The following is a 21,388-nucleotide window of genomic DNA, read 5'->3' on the forward strand; positions in this document are numbered from 1 at the left end:
GGCCTGTCAGAAACACACAGCTAAATTCTTATCTGTCCTCACCCCTCACCCTCCGCCACTCTCCCTGCAGAGTCTTCAATAACAAGAGGGAACAATCTGCGGGAAAGATTTGTAGAAAATCTATATGCTTTAAAACACACTGCGAGAAACAGAATAAGTCACGCTGGCCTGGCTCTGTGTCTTCCTGGCATTCACTAATAAATTATATCTTTTTCTGATACTTTAAAACATAGTGAAATAATCTACATGAGGGTATTTGAGAGACAACCAAAGTTAGGAAAAACAGTGAGAAATTCCATTCAGCTTGTTATAGACACACAGTTCCTCAACAGGGAGGAATGTTATTTTGGTAATACCTTTATTTTCACTATGGTTTTCAACTCCCTGGGAAAGGAAAATCTGCAAATACCCACTAATCAACTCGAATCTATTGAATGCCAATTAACTGCATATGCAGTAGATATATGTTAAGAGGAAAATGAAAGCTATAAAATAGAGTCCCTTACCTTGACAATATAAAATATTTAAAATTCAGTCCTGGCCAGTTGGTTCATTTGGTTGGAGTGTCATTTCATACACAAAAAGCTGTGGGTTCGATTCCCAGTCAGGGCACTTACCTAGGTTGCAGGTTTGATCCCACGTTGGGGCACATGGGGGAGGGAACCCACTGATGTCTCTCTCTCACATCGATACTTCTCTTTCTCTAAAAAAAAATTAAAAACGTGTCTTCAGGTGAGAATTCAAATAAATAAATAAATAAAGTTCAGCAAAAGACACTATATATTTTAATAAGATACACATATTTATAAATAAACATGCATATATTTTTTTACAGAGACCCATGAACTATTTTGAAGGAAGATGCAACCACTAACTATTTCTTGGGCAAGTCCACAAAAGTTTTTCAGAGAGCTGGGCATTGACATATGGATAGAATTTTAATAGTTAGAAGGGTGGAATAGTGGGAGGAAAAGCCTTCTAGTGAGAAAACCTTAAGGAGATTCTGGGAAAAGTGAGAGTAAATCACAGTGGCCACCCAAATTCTGGTGTTTTAATAAATGGTGGTCACATTTATTCTTCTTCTACCTTTCTACCTGACTATCTGAGACTATGTTGACATGTTAGAGATCTTACACATAAAAATATTAGGACGTCGTTCCAATCCGTGCACATACATATATACACCCAGGAGAAATAAAAGTAAATGAATCAAAGGAAGTCAAAGTTCTGATTTGTTTCATTTTGGAATAATAAAATCAGTTGGGTGAGTTGTTCTTGGTTCCTCTACTTTACTGATGAGTTAATTTACCAGATTGTGCTTGTCCTGCTTCTGAAAAATCCAAGAAGATGGCTGGCAGAATTAACCCTAAAAAATGTAGTTACATCCTGCAAAGTTTTCAAGTAAGAGTAAGGTTAGACTCACAGAGTTTCTCAACTCGACACTATAGATATATGGGGGTCAGATAACTTTGTCATAGGGGACTGCCCTGTACATTGGAGGGCATTGAGCAGCATCACTGGGATCTACGTAGGTTTTTACATAGAGGATGGTAGTAGCAGTTTGAACAAACAACAATGTCTACATATATTGGCAAATGTCCTCTAGGGTTAAAGTCGCTCCTTGAGAACCACCAGGTTAAAGGAGAGCATCAAAACTGGTGAATTAACAGGAAAATCCATAAATTTTCCCCTAGAAATGTAAAAACCATTTTTCAAGATGTATTTGCATTTTATAATGACTGATTATTTAAGAAAGAAGAGACACTTCTTGTGTGTATTGCCTATGAAGGCCAGTACTGGGCCAAGAGATGGGTAAGTAGATAACTAATTATATACAAGTGGAGAGATTAACACAGATCAAGGAACCGTTACAGGCTATTCACGGCCAACATAGAAACATTATGTTATCTGCACCTGTGAGAAATACTAGACACAAAACAATGAAGCCCATTAGAAATTTGTCAGTTTCTTTGAAACTTGTGACTTCCTTGAGCTTCAAAAGCTAACAAAGGCCATAGAACTGGACCCTGCTTGGGAAGCAGTTTGTTTATTCTGCTTATCTTCAGCCAAAACTAACAATCTTAATGGTTTTAAAGACATTAATGTTTCACAGCATTGGGAAGGTATTTTGCAGATAGAGATATCTGTCCAGGAATGAGCACATGTCTTCATGAAAGTTTTGACATAGAGTCAAAACTAACTTAAAAGCATTTAGACTTAACTATTTCTAAACAATGAGTAGAGGGCAAACAAAATGGTGAGTTGGTTATCTTCTTTTTTCTCAGCTGAGATAGAGAGTAGAATTTAAAAAACAATAAAAGGGAGAGTGAGCAAAATACAATCTCACCCCATCATCATAATTTCCCTGCCACTATTTTGAAAAAAAATTCTCGAAGACTGGTTTTTATCCTAGAATTTTAAGCCATTTGAATATAGGTATTATGTTAATTTCACCTTTATATTCCCTGCTCATAAAACATGCCATTATATGGTATTTAGTACGTATTTATGAAGTGAATAAATAAAATGGAAGAGAAGAAAAAAGAAAATCAACTGGAAACTCTAACACGAGTAAGTATAAAGTTAATTATAGAATAATTTTAAATCTAAACTTTCTTGTTATTATTTTTATTCATATAGACTGTCAACCTCTCATTTCAAAACATTTGTCCTTTTACATGATCAAATTTATGTAGTACTGAATTATAAAGTACTTATATAATTCCATAAGATCTCCCCAAGTCCTTATAGAGTAAATATCATTATTCTTCTTCTACATATAATATAACATGATGAGTTCAGAGAGGCTAAGTGATGCTCATGGCCACAAGTAACAGAGGACTCAATACAAGCTTCAATTCTACAGCCACCTGTAGTATACAGTAACTCAGGTGATGTCAGTGGAGAATAATATTTAGTTTGTTGCACTGTTTCAGATGTAAACTGTGATTAAAAAGCATTCATTGGGATCAGACTTCCAACTCCACCATTGCCAGTTGCAGGACCCTGAGCAAGTTATTTCAACCCTCTGAATCTATCTCATCTGAAGTGAGCTAATACCTACTCCATAGATTTGGTATAAAGATTAAATGAGATAATGTGTGTAGCACACTTAGCACTCACCCCATCAGCAGTAATCATCGTTATAGTTCACCCCCAAAATAAAGGAGGTTACATCATTGTGGGTATTGTTCATGAGGAGTTCTAAGGTTATCAATTGCTTGTGGTGACATCAGCACTTTCCGGATTTCAAAACCTTTGTTACTAGGCTCTTTTATAAATTTGTACCCCTTAAAAGTTGAATTCTCTGATTACCCAAAATTAGAGCAGACTTCACATATGAAGTACATGTGAGGTCCTGGGTCTGGGAAAAGAAAATTTGATAATAGAATGTAAAAGCAAGACTTTTAATTAAAGAATTCAGTAGGAAGAATTTTGAAAGTTTCGGTTCCACACTTGCAAAATTGGGGAGGTAACATGGGCCTCTTATATGCCTAGAAATAGAATGTTTATTTTGGGATGGACACTGTTGTAAATGCTTTATAATATGTTAGCACATTTCAGATTGACACCAATGCACCTGAGACAGACTTTATTATCAACACCCTTATTATACAGATGGGGAAAAGGCATTGAAAAGTTAAATAAATTGACCAAGTTAACCCAGCTAGTAACTGAGATGATTTGAATCCAGATATTTGAACCCTGCTGCCAGACTCTGTGCTCATACCCACTGCACCACACTGCCTCTCTCCAGAGTGTCCTATAACCAGTCAATCACACATGTACAAGGTATCTATGGAATGGGGCAAAGCATTTCAGTGCTCTGACCATCAAGTCTCTGTCATTTCACGGAGAAGTCCATTGCAGGTGAGGTTGATATCCTGCTCCATACACCCTTGGTTTCCAAGTTCAGTTGCAGCTACAATAAATTCTTGATAAATGGACAACTTCTCACCTGGGTCTCTTCTCACCCTGCCTGAAGGCTGTTTCAGGAAGTATGGAAGCGGGACCAACCAAAGATAGGTACAACCTAGAATAGGAGAATTAAGGACCCTCAGGGCAACCTTCAACCGACACAAAATAGAAATTCATGAATAAATGTCCAGACTCTCCATCCCAGTCACTTTCTCAGATTCCCTAGTGGAACTGAGTCTAGCTGACCCATAGCACCTGTTCATTGAAGCACCTTGTACTGGCCCTTCCCCCTTCCTTGTCTCACTTTCCATATGCTTTCACTTGTGTTTTCTGGGATTATGTTTTAAATAAACTGCCTGTACCCATGGCCTTGTTTCAAGGCTTGCTTTGGGGTGACTCAATCAAAACAACCTCAGCTGGCCATCTGAAAGTTTCCTGCCCTCTCCAGTCTCACATCCCCTTGAACCCAGCTCCACCCAATTACACTGTCAAGGACTAGGCATTGTGGGAAGGGTGGAAGTGGCACAAGAGGGTCTTCCAATGGATTCTTAAAATTGGAACAAAAACACATCTCCTTGTGGATGTTGACTGTTTTTATTACATCACTTTAATGTGTTAGGATGCTGACCAAGTTTCTTCCTTTTTACTCTTACTAAGGACTTCCCACCAAGCACACAGAAGGAAGACAGAGAATGGGGTAAGAAGGGAAGAAACTATACCACCAGACTAGAGTCTCCAAAAATCAAAATAAGAGTTATTAATGTTTCTAAAGAGATAGTCAGAAATGGCTATGTCATTAGGAAGCTGAGTGCTCGTACTAAATTGATTTCCTTCTGAGAGATGTGATTTAATGGAAAGAACATGCATGAATCTGAAGACATACAGACTTGAGTTTGAATGTGAGCTTTGCCACCAGGGGTATGACATTAAGCAAATTAACCTCTTGAAGCCTGTTTTTTTTTTTTTTTGTACATATACCATGTGGAAATATTTACCTTCCAAACTTGTTAAAGATTTCAATGAGATAATGTGTGTAAAAATTGCTGGAAGATGTTTAATGTTTCTTTTCCTTGTCTATCCATGCCCCATCCCAACCCACCACCTCACAAAGAAAATACTATTCGAAATTTCTTAATGATCCTCAATTACACACATGTTGGGATCTCTGCTGCTCTGTTGTATTAAACTTCTTGGAGATTTTTCTAAATTTTTATGGTCAAGTAATCAATTCAGTGAGCATTTCCTTGGAAGCCATCATGTGCTAGATTCTACAGGTTAACCAAGGAAAACTAAAGAAATTGGGAAAGATGAAAATAAATGTCAGGTACTGACACTATAATGTATCCAGGTCAACATAGCCAAAGATGTGAGAAGTCAATTTAAGACAAATAGTAGTAGCTTCTCTTATGAACCAGATAATAGCAAGGTAAAGAGATAAACCTTCCTATTCCTATAACAAATGAACTAGTGTCAACAAAATATTTTTAAAAATCAGCAGCTTAAGGCATAAAACATCTTTTGTCTCAGGTTTCAACTATAGGGCCCATAATTAAGTGATGGAACATCTGAATCCGTCGAAGCATGTTTTTTACATAACTGTCCTTTGTTTAATGTTTTGAGTAACTTAGCAAAATGACCTAGCTTCAAATTAGAGGAATATGCATGTATGTAAAAAACTGCTCTTCCACAACCTGAAGGCTGGACACTGAGACTTCCTTTAAATCTTAGAGTGTTAGCCTTTGCGGGTTAGAGCTACACATAGGATCTAGAAAGAGGAAGAAAAGATGCATACCCACAGTTACATCCATTCCATAGAGACAGAGAAAGCAAAGGGAACTACGGTTGTCCAGCATCCAGCATGTACCAAAACTTCCTATGTGTATTGCAGTTGCCCATCCACTTTCTGGTGACTGGAAGGTCTGGGCAGGCCTCAGCCCTCATGCTGAATCACGTGACCAATGCAATATCTACATATGCAGATTGTGATTCAGGAAAGTTCAGAACGTTCAGCAGGACAATACTCCCATATCTCCAACCTTCAATAACTGAACTTCTTACTCTGTTATTGTTAGATTCTTTTTTGTTTTTATTATTACAGAGTTCAGCCTTTTTCTTTCTAGTTTCTCTTCCTGGGAAGCAGCATTTTACAGAGTTAATAACATTCGTTAACTAGAACTATGACATCTGGATTTGAAAACTTACTCTGATACTTAATAGCTATATAAGCTCTCTGTGCCTCACTTTCCTCATCTATAAAATTAAAATTGATAATAATACTTATAGGATAAAGTTGTTCTTGGTATTAAATGAAAGTTTAAACCTGACCTTGGGTAGTAAATACACATTACAATATACAGATAATGTATTATAGAATTGTACACTAGAAACCTATATAACTTTACTAATAAATGTCACCCCAATAAATATACTTAAAAGTTAAAAAACTGTTCTGTAAACCACTATATCTGGTACAAGTGTATGAGTCTGTCCAGAAAGTATCCAGCCATGCACTATGAAAAACAGACATTTATTGAAGAAGCTACAAGACACAAGAAACATTAAGCCCTGGCTGGTGTAGCTCAGTGGATTGAGCACAGGCCTGCTAATCAAAAGACTGTGGTTCGATTCCCCATCAGGGCACATGCCTGGGTTGCAGGCCAGTTCCCAGCAGGGGATGCACCAGAAGCAACCATACATTGATATCTCTCTCCTTCTCTCCTTCCCTTCCCTTCTAAAGATAAATAAATAAATTTAAAATAAGAAACATTATACATTAGACAATGATGCTTCAGTTCTCTTCAAAGGTACGACCTTATTGAGTAAATATGTCCACTGTTAGTGGTTTGAATCAAATCATTAGCAACTACAGCATGATGTTCCTTCTGCTCTAGTAGGAGAAGCCACAGAACAAAGTTTGCCATGATACCTTTCATGCCAAGATCCTGTATCAAAATCTCAGACACGGTAGTTTGGGAATCCCCAGACCAGCTTCTAGTTCTCCCACTGTCAGTGGCTGATCTCTGTTGATTGCAGCCCAAACACCTTCAACATTCTCAGGTGTTCTGCTTGTTACAGGCCTTCCAGAACATGGATCACTTTCAACAGATTCTCAACCATCTTTGAAGCATCTGTACCACACATTTATTTGTGTTGCACTCATTGCATCATCCCCAAAGACTTCTGATTCATCTGAATAGTTTCCATAGAGGAATGTCAACCCAATGCAAATTTGATGCAGATCTACTGTTCTACTTGCTCAGTCATTTTGAATGTGACAGCCACATAGTACACATGCTCACTCAATGGTGTCTACCACACCCACTGACCAGTACAGTGAAGTCTTCATTGTTCAGGTATGCACACTCCAGTCCACTCTCCTTGTCTGTCACGTTACATCAATGTCATGCAAACCATTCTCATTATATTAACAATGGCTGGACTTTTTCTGCACAGACCTTGTATAATAATTCTCTCTTAGAAATGAACACTTGTGGAAAGGAGACCATGGTTTACTAGGTTCTTTGATGTGGCCTGGGGCTTTCCATGGTATTATCACCTTGATAAATACTGGACAATAGTGCCAACAAGGATGTTCCTTTATCATGGCTTACATTTTGCTGACTAAGTGAAATGGTTTGGGTGGCTATTAAAATTTCTACATTATGTCTCTTTTGTCCCACTAATTTGTTTGAAAATCAAAATAGTGCACAAGGTCACCAAAGCATTCTTTTCTACTTCAACAAAAAATAGTCAATTCAAGTAACTCCTCTCAGAGATGAAAAAAGTTTAATGTCATTTGAATTACCAGCACTTCCTGGACTGCCTGTTTCAATTAATATGTAGTGTTTCCAGTATATCAGGCCCTACAGGCTGTAGAATAATGGAAAAGGTTCATTAAACAACTGCAAAAAGAAGAGAATCAAACTTTACTAAAGTATTCCAACAAGCAATGAAAACCAGTGACAGACAGAACTACTGTTGCACAGTGCAAAGACCCATAATACGTTTAAGCTCCCCTTTGGTCTACACAATAATCTACCCTTTGGTTCTTTAGGTCACAGATAATGAAACTGAGAATCAGAGAGACCAAACTACAGTGAAATTAATTTCCCATGAACAAAGTTGAGTGTTAAAACCATAGTAAAGCTAAGATCTAAATGCAGATTTAAATCAAGATTACGCCCTCACTTTGAGTTTTTCATGAAAGTTTCCATAATTACACCACTCATCTATCATGGGAATGATGTGAATCCCATGAATACTTTGCCACCTAGTTGACTAGCACTCAGGTGTGAAGTTTGATGTCTCCTCCCTCTATCTTACAGGAATTTTCATAGTTGGACTTTCTCATTCATTTTTTCTGGCATCTCTGGACCTATTCCTCCTTCTTTCCTCTTGCCTTCTTGTCTTCTCAAGTTCCAGTCCCTTTCCCTTTTAATTGAGGCCACTATTAGTATAGTGCCTCCAGAAAATATTCTTTAAAATCAAACTAAACTAAAGTCAATGGTCTTGATATGCACTCAGGGGCAATGGGGCCAGAGGGAATATTGATTTGGGTTTAGTGAAAATGGAAAAAGGCTTTAGTTTGGGCTAAAGCATAAAAGAGAAGGTGGCAGTATTGCAAATTGTTAGACAGAAACTGTTCTATAAGTAACACCCATTCAAGAATATTTTAAATGTTTTTTAAATTAATAGTCTGCAAAATTTTATAATTCTTATTATGTCTTCTTTATCAATAAAGATCATTTTAATTCATTTACATGACAAGAAAATATTCAAATGTGAATAAACCTTACCAAAAGTTAGTTTTCCTCAATATGCTCATAAATTGTGTATTGTGTATCAGGTACTACCAGGAATTTGGTGCTCCTACTACCTCATTGGAAGATGAGCTTCGGTAAGGCCTGGCAATTTGCTCCAAAGTGAAGTTGAGGGGATTTCAAATCAGGTTGTCTGCCCCACAATGCACACTCTTTGTTATGACATCATACCGCCCCATTTGATGTAAGGTCTAGATCCCGGGAGAATATGGCTGAGCAAGTGTAGAAGCCAATCAAAGTTTGTGGGTTTGGACTTTCAAAGTAAACTCAGAAAACCTTTTGGCACTTGCATCCTCCTTGTGGTGGACAAAATGCAAACTTCCATTTGAAAAGAGGAAGAGAAAGTCGTCTAAATGGCTTCAAGGCTTTTGAACATCAAATAGTTCTTAGCAAAGAACAGTACAATCACTCAACTGTGTCTGAATCAAAAACTACATGGATTTGACAGAAATCTGATTCACAAAATACCCAGAGCCATTTCGTGGTTATCACGGCTCCAAGTTAAATAGAAAGCTCTGTCTTGCCTTCTTCTGCCCATTAATTAATCTTGATTGGGTATTTCTGATTTTCCAAGGGCATGCCAGTGGATACACATTGGGTAGCTTCACCAGGAAATGATGTTGGCAAGATGAAGAAGTTTGGCAGAGTGGGTGGCTTTGGGGCAAGCCTGGCCGGAGCTGCCTCTTCTCGTATGGCCCAAGTCAGCAGCAGCAGCAACTGCAGGCACTTTCAGACTGGAAGTTTCACAATGGGTGAGTATTTTTCCATGTCCTTCAAAGTCTATGGATAGAAGATGGGCAATTAATTGTGCCTGCAACTTGGTAGTGTGGGCAGCTAAGATCAAAGCAAAGGAAATTGTACAAATTGCCCACTTGAATACTAAAGAAGCAAAGAAAGCCAAGCCAACTCAACCAAATACTGCTTTTTCTCTTTGAATTCTTTATTTTTCGGATCCAGAAATTTATGTTCTAAATGGTTGGTTAGCAAAGCGGCAGAAGTGGCTCACGGTCAAGATGTTGGGATTACTACCAGAAAACCTCACTTAGAAAAAAAAGGTAGAAGACCTGGACTTTTTATTTTGCTGTCAATGAAGATAATAAGCTGGCATCATTCAAATAATCGTGCGAAGCAAATCTAAGCTGTAATGATTTACAAAAGAGCACTGACTTAGAAGAAGAAATGAGCTAGAGCCAGGATGCAGCTGGAGCATGAGAGTCTTAAGGACACATTTCTCATCTAAAAAATGAGAGTGTTGGACTGCCTTCTCCACTGTGCCTCCCCACTTAAAATTCCAGGACCCAATTTTAGGTTAAATGTGTGTGTAGAACAGGACAGATCACTTGAGGCTAGGGGCTTTCACTCATGAGTCATAGATAACATCCACAATTCTTAGATGATTCTTGTTAATAGTGTCTTGATAGTGTCAGAACATTCCAGGGCCTGATGCTGAAAGTGGGATGAACCTGACCTAGCTCTGACACTGATTTAGCTATGTGAAACTGAGCACGCCAACTACCTTTATTTCTTCATCTGAAAAATGAGACTAATCTTTATAATTTTATTATTTGACTCTCAAATATTTCTATTGGTTATGTTTGTGACCCTGTGTAAAACTGTTAAATGTTATTTTAATAACATTACTCTTAAACTAGAGTAATGTTAAATAGGTTCCAGTTTCTCTAACACCCAGGAACCTATGAAATAAGGACAGCATCTTTAATCCCATTTTCTTTAACATAGAAATAACATGGACTTAGCAAACCTGAGAATTAGTGCCCAGGAAAAAAAAAATCTATCAGTCATGAACAAATATTTGAAGATATTCCTTTCTGGTATTATATGACAGATTGGATCACTGACAGAAATATTTAGTCACATTGGTTAGTTGGCATTGCTAATTAATTAGAAGAAAATGTGATCAAAGATGTCGCTGAGGGAGAATGAAATGAGGCAATGACATACACAAGAGCCCTTGCCTAGCCAAACGCTGTCACAGGTTCTTGTCTGTGTCTCATTCCAAGGAGGGCACCATCCATTTATGTGAAGCATTGGCATGTTTCCTGTGAGCCCAGTTGCATCTCAGCAAACTGGAAAACAAACACCCAAAGTTATCAACTATAATTTCCTAGTGACTGAACACTCACTGTGTCGAAAGGGTCAGATACACTTTGTTGTTCCCACATATTTTACATGACTTGTTTGCCTCACCTTGGCTTCTCTACCTTAGGAAATTTAGCGATTTTGGTTCACTGTTTTTAATGTTCTCTCTCAGGTATTAAGTTTACTTAAAACCCTAGGGCTTCAGAAATGGAAATGGGAGATTTCACTTACCTCATAAATTATATATATATTGTAATTTATGTTATTTCTTTTTTATAGAATATGTCTCTGTACTAGAATTTAAAATTCATAAAAGCATGAATTTATATTTTTATTTTTTCAGAGCTTACCTAAAATTTAATAAATACTTATGGAACAAACAGATGCACTTCTCAAAATTCATAATTATACTGTAAAACTAGCATTTAAACAAAGCATTATTGTATTCCTGTACTTTGGGGCAGAAATTCTTCAGTCCTTCCTCCCAATACAGAGCTCAAAAAGTCTTCCATCTGTCCTCTAAATCTGTGTTTGTGCTTCTTAGATATTTTTCATCAGATCCACTTGGATCTCTGTTGAAAATGCAGATTCCTAGCCCCTGATTCACATCAATACCTCTGAGGAAGGGGGGAGACTTTTGTAACCTGTATTTTTAATACCACCTCCAGATGATATATGTGCACTCTTAAGTGTGAGAGCAACTGACAGAAATATTCTGTGGCCCACTTCTGTCTTAATGTTTTTCTTCTGTTGTACTAAGGTTTACATATTCATGTCTGTCTAATTACCAGGGACCATACCCATGTGGCTCCCCTTGAATGATGTGGCTGGGTACAGACACGGAGACGTTTAACCAATTATTTGATGGGTTTTGGTGGAGAGGATGGGAATGATAACAACCATTGCAATAAAATTGATTTTGATCCTAAATAAATGTAGAATTTGGAGATTTAACTACTTTCAACTTTGCTGTGTGAATGATTAAGGTATTTTCTCCTTTCACATGTGTCTGAAAAGGACCATATCCTTTTCACATGACCATATCCTTTGCATATTTTTGGAACAGTGTTAGTTGAACAAGCCAGCTGCTTCTCTTATGTAGTAACCTATTTCAGATAAAATCTTCAGTTACCATTCAGAACTCAAATAAATCTTACAAACACATTCTACATCACTGGAGCCACAGAACCCTGTTGAGAAACATTAGTATTGCTTACTTACATTCTCAGGAGCATTTACCTACGTAGCTTTTTGCCTTCAATGATCAGGAAAAGAAGGAAACCATAGACTTCTCAAAAACCTTTATAAAACCTGGCTGCAAGCTGACCTAAGATTTTCAGATTGAGTGGGAGGTTTTACAAGGCAAGAGGGAAATGAAACTTGTTTGTTTGTTTATCTAACTAGCACACACATTTTTCGAACAATTTAGGTTTGGCATCACCCACAATGCATCTGGCCAAACACTTTTTCCCCTTAATTTTTATAACCAACGAAATTTTCAGGGAAATTTAATCCACATGTTTCTGATTCATTCCATGCCCAGTAATGTTTCAGTAAAGGGTATTTGATTTCAAGAACTTTGGAAAAGATTCTATTATCAGCAGTTCCTAAGTGCAGGTAAGTCAGTATCAAGAAAAGGGGGTAGATCCAGTCATACAAAGATTCACCCAAATGTAATTGGACAATCCCAAAGGTCCAACATTTTCCTCAAGGTTCTGGGAAGTTGAAGTAGACTGTTTTGAATTCAAACTCCTTAGGTGGCCAAATCAGAATTAGTTTACCAGAAATAGTTCCACTGGCTCAGAAACTCCACTCTACAGAGTTGCATATTCTAATTTAGTGGGTACATGGCAAGTACTGCTGCTATAGGAAAAGAGAGATGAATCAGACATAGCATCAGCCTTAAAGAACTTCCAATTTAGTAGTGAGTGTAAGACTCAGTGAGAATATAACAGTCTACCTTAAAACTTTAAGATAGACTGTCTAGTCCTCTATGTAACCTATGTCACCAACTCATTCAAATCCTAAAATACATACACGTGACACACACCCAGGACTGTACTAGTAGATGTCACAACTAAGAGATTATGCTATTTGATCTAACCAAAATTTATCTTTTATCCTGTATGGCACACAAAACATTTTAAACATTGTGCATGTTTAAAATATATTTTAATAACCATAATGTGAATAAATAAATAAAATACAATTTATTTCCTGGCTTGTTTTAGATGTTAACCTACAGAACTAAAAAGAATAACATGGGAATTGATGATGCTTGAGACTGGAGAACTAAACTGGAAAAGCAACCAGCACCTTTTTAATGTTAGACTTCAAATCAATTCCAGGCCCTTTACAGAGAGAATAAGTACCATAGTTATGTCATTACAACATTTGACACAGCAAGAGCTTCTACAATAGAATTGATGATTACTACATTCCACCTAATCAAAGAATAGCCTCTACCATAGTACTGATAGATGCTGCATCATTTCATAGTATATCAGGCAGACCATAGTACCTCAGACCAGAACCTACCTGCAGATTTTTGTAATGTTGGTATATACATTTGTTTTTTATTGATTGGTTGGTCTAAAATTGCATCTGTTTTACACATTTAAAACTTTTCATTCTTCATTTTATAGAGCTTATATTTTACTCAAATGCATTTCTAAAATATACTCTGCAGATTGAGTCACACTATATTATACAAAATTGGCCTCAATAACTTCCACTCTGCATCTTCTCTTACAGTATGACCTTGTCACATTCCCATCAAGAACTTACTTCCCTTACCCCCTTGAATTTGGGAGGCCTTGTGACTGCTTTGACCAATAAAAGAATAGGGCTGACCTGGCTGGTGTAGCTCAGTGGATTGAGCGCAGGCCTGTGAACCAGAGGATTGCGGTTCGATTTCCAGTCAGGGCACATGCCTGGGTTGCAGGCCAGTTCCCAGCAGGGGACACACGAGAGGCAGCCATACATTGATATTTCCCTCCCTCTCTCCTTCCCTTTCCCTCTGAAGATAAATAAATAAAATCTTGAAAAAAAAAAAGAATAGGGCTGATGTGTCATTGTGCCAGTTCCAAGCATATCTTTTAACTGGCTGGGAGCTTCTGACATCTTCTTGTGGAAGCCAGCCATCATGTAAGAAATGTGATTACCTCAAGTCACCAGTGCTGTCAGATGCTCAAGCCACATACAAAGGGCTTGAGGATGAGACACAATGTAGAAAGTGACAGGCGAAGGAACACCAAGGCACCTGACATATGAGTGAAGAAGTCATCTTAGAAGTACATCCTCCAGCTGCCCCAGCTGATGTCACAGGAATGAGAGACCAACCACCATCCAAGCTAGTCCCAAGTTCCTCATCTCTAAAACTGTGAGTGAAATAACATGGTTGCTTTAGGCTCTAAGTTTTGGGGGTTTTCTTATGAAGCTACAGACACCCAAAACACACACTATTAGGGAGCTTCCTGCTCTCTATCCAAACCTATACTGATATGAGAAAAAGAAAGACCTAAGAGTTGCAGTAAAAAAAGTTCGTGTGCTCAAAAAGTCTGCAATTCAGTAAGTGCCAAAAAGTATGTTTACTACAGGAGAATGACCAACAACAAATCAAGAGCTACAAATAATGAATGGCTAATGATAACAGAATCATAACTTCTGATATGACAGAGAAAATCAGTGCTCTGACTCTTGTATAGCAGCCAGTGAAGTTTTCTTTTAGGTAAATTGCATATTTAAATGATGATAGGTTAGAATTGTTAGGGAGAGGGGAAAAAGAATTTTTGTAAGGAAAATAAGATGAACAAAAGTGGTACATAGAAAATAAACCAAAAGAAATAAGGGACGGAGGGATGGAGGAAAGAAACAAACAAAAAGGATGAAGAAAAGAAAAGGAGGGAACATAGAAAACTGGTTTTGCTGAAATAAAGGGAAAATTGGGGCTGGAAAAGTATATTTTGAGACGAAAACTTATATTTGAGATAAAGAAATAAACACAGATACTTGTTTTATATATATAAATATATATAATATATAATTTATACATATAAATTATATATATATATATAATGTCCAGAAAGTATCCAGCCACATCCTATGAAAAATAGACATTTATTGAAGAAGATAAGAGATATAAGAAACACTGTTCATAGGACAATGATGCCTCAGTCCCCTTCAAAGTAGGCACCTTGGGACCTCACACAGTTCTCCCAATCACTTTCAGCTGCCCCACTGTATTTTCCTGAATCTCATCAATGGTCTGAAATCTCTTCCTTTTCAAAGGCAATTTTAGTTTTGGGGGAAAGCCAGAAATCACAGGTCACCAAATCGGGGCTGTAGGGGGCTGAGCCACCTGGGTGATCTGATGTTTTGTGAAAAAACTCTGTATGAGATGTGATACACAAGCAAGTCCATTATCCTGATGAAGTTGCCAATTACCAGTTGCCCATAGCTGCAGCCTTCTGAATCATCTGAATAGTTGTCATGAAGGAATGTTCAAGCTTAACACACAAAAAAATTGTAAATGTATTTTATTGATTATTGATTATGTTATTGATTGCCCAATTTTCCTCCTTTGACCCCCTCCACCCAGTACCGTTTTTCCCTCCAGCAATTCCCCCTTAGTTCATGTCCAGGGGTTGTGCATATAAGTTCTTTGGGTTCTCCATTTTCTACACTATTCTTAACATCCCTCTGTCAGTTTTGTACCTAAAAATTATGCTTTTTAATCCCTGAACTTTTTCCCCATCCTCCCCATTCCCCCTCCCAACTGATAACCCTCCAAATGATCTCCATACCATTTTTGTTGTTTGCTTATTCATGCGTTTGTTTGTTTTAGATTCAGTTTCTGCTAGTTGTGAATTTGCTGCATTTTTAATGTTCATAGTTTTGGTCTTTTTCTCAAATAATTCCCTCTGACATTTTATGTAATAATGGCTTGGTGATGATAAACTTCTTTAGTTTTACCTTGTCTGGGAAGCACCTTCTCTGTCTTTCCATTCTAAATGATAGCTTTGCTGGGTAAAGTAATCTACGTTGTAGGTCTTTGCTTTTCATCACTTTGAATACTTCCTGCTAGTCTCTTCTTGCCTGCAAAGTTGCTTTAAGAAATCAGCTAGTAGTCTTATGGGTACTCTTTTGTAGGTAACTGCTTTTCTCCTGCTGCTTTTAAGATTCTCTCCTTATCTTTAACCTTTGGTATTTTAAGATGTCTGGTCAAAATGGAGGCATATAGGTAAACATGCTTCAATGCACCTCCTTGCACAACCACAAAAAGAATTACAACTAAATCTCAAAGCAAATAATCCCCAGAACTGTAAGAAAATTGAACTATATGGAAATCTGATGACCAAGGATTTAAAGAAGCCACAGTCATCCAGATAGGCAGGAGGGGTGGAGATGCAAAATTTGATGCAGATTCCTTGCTCTACTTGCTCAGTCATTTGAATGTGATGGCCACACAGTGCACATGCTCACTCAATGGAGTTTACCACCCATACTGATGAGTTGAGTAAAGCCATCATTGTTCACACATGTGCATTCCAGTATACTCTCCTTGGCGGCCAGGTTACATTGATGCTGTCAAAACTCTTTTTGTTATATTAATAATGGCTGGACTTTCCTGGGCAGATTGTGTGTCTATATATATATATATATGTACATACATTATGTATGTATATAATGAGCTCTATCCTAAGGAGTTAGAAAAAATGATACACAGGCTTGTTATAAACTGTAAGGCATCACAGCACTAATTTGGATGTGGGTTTGATTTCACAGAGTAAAGACATAAAATAAATAAATAAATAAATTAGACAAGTGTCACATTCAGCTTTACCCAAACAACCACATTTGCATATATCACCACTGAAAGCTCCAACTGTGCTAAATGTCCCCCAAACCTTGCCCCACTTACCAAGTTTACTAGGTGTCGCTGTATTTGGGAATCTAAGTAGCGGATTAGCACTTGGTTGGCCCTGTTGTCCTGTTGATACTTCCAAAGGACTTTTTAGCTGAACTAATGTGGGAAAATTGGAAATTTTTCCAGTGTCATTGGACTTACTTGTCTCTAGAATGGCCCTTGAGGATTATATAGTTCAACTACCTCCTGTAAGCCCAAACCTGCAGTACTCAGAGTCTGCCTGCTCAAGGGCAGGACTTGAACTCGGCCTCCTACTGGTCAGTTCAACACCCTTCATCCAAAAAATACTGATACCTCCATGAGGGTTCTGTCACACATGACCAAGAGGACGCATAGGAGACTGAAAATAACATTAGAATAGAGTCCGAAGACCTGGGTTTATTCTGCTACTCTCTTTGAGATATTGAGCAAGTAAGTTGCTTTTTCTAAGCATTCTCTCCTAAGAATCATGCATGCATTCAACCATAGGCACAGACTATATACCAGGCACTGTTCTAGGAGCCTATGTAAATATAACACAATAATAAAGAGTGACATGATCTGACTTCCATATCAAGGACAGCTCTGGCTGCTGTGTTGAAAATGGACTGTAAAGGGGCAAGAGCAGCAGAAGGCAGGCAAGTTAAGTTAGGGCCTATTGCACTAGCTAGTGGGTGGTGAGTGTGCCTTGGAGCAGGGTAGTGATGGAGTAAGCAGAGGGAAGGGGTTAAATCCTGGATATATTTAGAATTTAAGCCAACAACGTTTCCTAATGAATTAAACATGACATGGGGAGTAAAGAGTCAAAGGGATTCCAAAGTTTGGGACCTGAGCAACTAGAAAGATGCAATTACCATTAGTTGAGGCAAGGGAGGCTCTAGGCAGAAGAGGTGTGGGGGAAAGATCTAGAGACGATTTTTAAGACACTGAAACTAAAATGTCTTACAACAGCCAAGGGGAGATATTGAGTGGAAATTTGAGTATACAAATCTAGAGTTTTACCTAACTGAAGATGTTAATATGGAGATTGATAGCATATAGATAGAAGAATCTACTTGTTTGCTGCAATTTCTTGGGTAGCACCTACAGAAGGAGAGCTAGCCTTGTTTAAACATTTTCTAAGGAGCACAAATCATCTAATTTTGTCCCATTCTGGATGTTAAAAGCTTGCCTCAAAAAGTGAAGAATATTCTATCAGTTATCCAAGTATTATGATAGTTTCAGAGAGTCTTCATTTTGAGATTTAATAAAAGATAATTAAAAATAATTTTAATGACTACATGTTTATTACATACATTTTACTAAAATGTTGATTCAAATATGAATTTCAAAGTTAATTTCATATTACTCACAATGGATTTCTGATGTCAGTTTCTAGTTCCTCCTTATAACTGTTAAAAGCTTTTATCTAGTTATGCCTAAAAGGATGGGTTACAAGGTATATTTCTCCCTGTGTTTTCCAGTTTCTGAAAATTTGCTTCTTTATCTCCCTAATATTCTGTCCTACTTACCTGTACTGGAAATTGTGTTCATCATATATCATGGTCCTAGCAATTCAGATATTTCTTAGTTTTCATCTGGGGTTTTGGGCCTGAATTCCCTTTGATCCCCAGCCACAGGGTCACTGAGGAGCCTTCAATCTGCAGGTGCTGAGGCCTCCTGCCCCCAAAGCTCTGCTGTGCATCTCTGTAATCTTGGCACTGCCTGTCCTGCTGCTTCTCTGCTTTCAATCCATGTGATTCTTAGTGTGTTACACCCTGCCTTCTCCCACAAAGATTTTTAAGGTTGATTTCAATCATTTATGCAATCTGAAAGTATATATAAATGTGTGCCACAGAACAGAGAGTTCCATGTGGTATAATATCATGGATGCTGTGCAAACACACTGAACTCCAGCAATCATGGAAGCCCTGGGTGGGAGGGCTGGCTGCCTCTACCCACAAGGGGCTTCCTCTCTTCCTCAACATGCCATGCAAATATCAGTATTTGTTTTCTGTGCCTGACTTGATAAAGGTTTAAAAACATAGAAAAATTGATAGGAACAAAAGAATTCCTATGGCCAAAGCAAATAAAGAACCAGAGTAAACACTTTTTAAGAAAAAAATTTATGGTGAATAAACCATCATTTTCTCTGGGAAATCTGAGAATAATTTTTCCATTGCTCTCCTTTATGTAGCGGACAATGCCTTTAACAATGTACCTGTATAGGCACAATGATGAATTTGGTGAAACACTACTCAATATAATCAGTTTTATGATGACTCCAAACAATGCAGCATTAGCGCCCCACTCTTGTTGGTGCTGTGTGATGTAAGAGGAAAATGGAGACTATCTTGAAGACTGTGGCCTTTAGATAATTTTCCACAAATATGACTTTTCTTTTTTTGAATAACATTTGGTTATCAAAGGGTTCAGAAAACATTCCCCAGAGGAAACACTCAATGCGAATATCCTGTTACATATTTAACAACCAACTAGGCAGAAAGTAAGGTTAACATTTTCTTATGAAAAAATCTAATCAAGACACATATCAGAGTGAAGGGCCACCTCACTTGGATGGCCGAGAAATTACTTGCATGCTGTGCAAACATTTCTCTCTGAAAACAGACCTCGTTTTGTGCTACAGATGGACTGATGGCCAGATGTTCAAGCCTCTGAATGCATATCCACCTGGCATGCCATACCACTTTTAGTTGAAACATTTTAGACAGGAATTTCAATCATCTCTCAGCACAACAGAAAGATCATTATGACGATTCATTGTAAAGATGATGTCTAATTTTGCAAAACACAGTATACACATACACTTTTTGAGATGTTTTCTACAGCCCTGGGATACATAAATGACTTATCTTGTACTGAACTAGTGGATATAAACCAATTGAATGTCACAACATCTCTCAGGGTGGATAATTTGGATATCAGAGGGCTGATCTGAAGCTGTCCTTTCTGGCAATAGCATATAATAAGACTTACTGAATATGAGGGTTGTTTCTAGGGCACTATAATGAAATCCAATCATCAGTAACTACTCAAAATAACTAGCATTCTTGAATGCTTACAATGTGCCAAACTCTGTTCTAATTGCTTTACATGTATTGACTCACTCAATCCATGACACTTGCAGGTAAATGCATTAGCTTCCTTATGTTACACAGGGAAACCCAGGTATTGTGAGATTATTTCACATGCCTAAGGTCAAATGATTGGAAAGCAGAGGAACCGGGATCCCAGCCATGGCAGTCTAGCCCTAGGGCTCACATCTTCATTATTATTTTATACTTCCTCTCAGTCTAGGAAAGAAATCTCTTTCTATTCTCATCACCAGGAAACACCTGACCATCTCATCTAAGCAACATCACATTGTTAACCTACAATTTTAAAAGCAGAGAAAAAAACTAAAATCACTGAAAATTACCATCACTTCTGCTATCTTTGTAATTTTCTCTTGTGTTTTTTCTGAAAACTATCGTGCTTTTCTTCCTGTTTTTGCTTTTGTTTTGCTTTATTTGATAAAGTGTAACTTCCTGACTGAGATCTAACCTATTAATATTTTTTTGAATATAGAGCAAAAACCTGAGAACCAGGGCATTGCTGTATAGCTCCATTAATTTTCTCTGAAAGAAGAAATTCCAGGAGATTAATGTTTAATCAAGTTTCATGCTCCAAATTATGCAACCTATACTCTAAAGAATAAATTCTGCAAGAAAGCTTTTAGTAAATCCATGATATGCTGTGGAAACAATCTTTGTTGCTTAGGTTTTTGAAGGTCCTTCTCATATTTGGATAAAAAACCAAAGTGTGTCCCTGAATTAACCAATCCTGTTGTCAAGGCAACCTCGGTGTTTTCTAAAAAAATACACTTAGAGTTAAAACACTTAAAATAGGAAATTATTACTTAAGAAGATACCGTATTAATGGTTGATGTGGGGTTCTATCTGCTGTCCATTAATTTCCAATCTTTCTATCAGAAAATAGATAACAGAGACTTCCGCCAAGATGGAGGCATAGGTGGAGACGCTGTGCTTCTCACACAACCAGGTTTAGAGACAATTAAATAATAGCAACAGAAAACACAGCCAGAACACAGAAAATTGAACTTTTCGGAAGTCTGATAACAAATTCTTCAGTCTGACCACTAAGAGGGGCGAAACCAGCAGCTGGCAGAGTGGGGTAGCACAGGAAAACTCGGTCAGATGGACTCAGGCGCGCGGAATCCAGGCGCAGGGTTGGACCTGGTGGGCAACTCAGCGAGCGACCGCGGGGAAACGGCGAGGGAGCAGGGCTGCGGGTTGACTGTGGTCGCGCATTCGTGTGTGGATAGACAAGCGAGCGAGTGGGCAGTTGGACGAGAGCCAGCAGCCCCAGCAGCAAACGGTTGCGGAGGGCACCGCCATTTTCCCGCTCTAACCCTGCCTCCACATACAGAGTCACAACCCAGCAACCTGGGAGTCCAAGGCTCCACTCCTCACACTTAACGGGTGCAAACAGACCAAAAATGGCTCATGAAGATCTCAAAGCCCCAGAGCCTATAAATCTAAGCAATGAAGAAATAGCAAAACTCTCAGATGCACAGTTTAAAACACTGGTGATCAGGATCCTCACAGAACTGGTTGATTATAGCCACAAATTAGAGAAACAT

General features: G+C 38.0%; 1 long non-coding RNA gene across 1 annotated transcript in view; it reads right to left on the reverse strand.

The window, feature by feature from the left end:
• Window positions 1–549: 549 nt before the first annotated feature.
• Window positions 550–21,388, reverse strand: part of LOC128626742 (uncharacterized) — a 93,245-nt gene continuing 72,406 nt past the window's right edge. The window contains exon 3 of the long non-coding RNA XR_008390795.1: window positions 550–703. This is a non-coding gene — a long non-coding RNA (uncharacterized LOC128626742). The remainder of the gene's footprint in view (window positions 704–21,388) is intronic.

The sequence above is a fragment of the Artibeus jamaicensis genome, unplaced genomic scaffold (genome assembly GCF_021234435.1).
Source record: "Artibeus jamaicensis isolate MK-2021 breed Jamaican fruit bat unplaced genomic scaffold, CSHL_Jam_final scaffold_916, whole genome shotgun sequence".
In the NCBI taxonomy this organism is placed as follows: domain Eukaryota; kingdom Metazoa; phylum Chordata; class Mammalia; order Chiroptera; family Phyllostomidae; genus Artibeus; species Artibeus jamaicensis.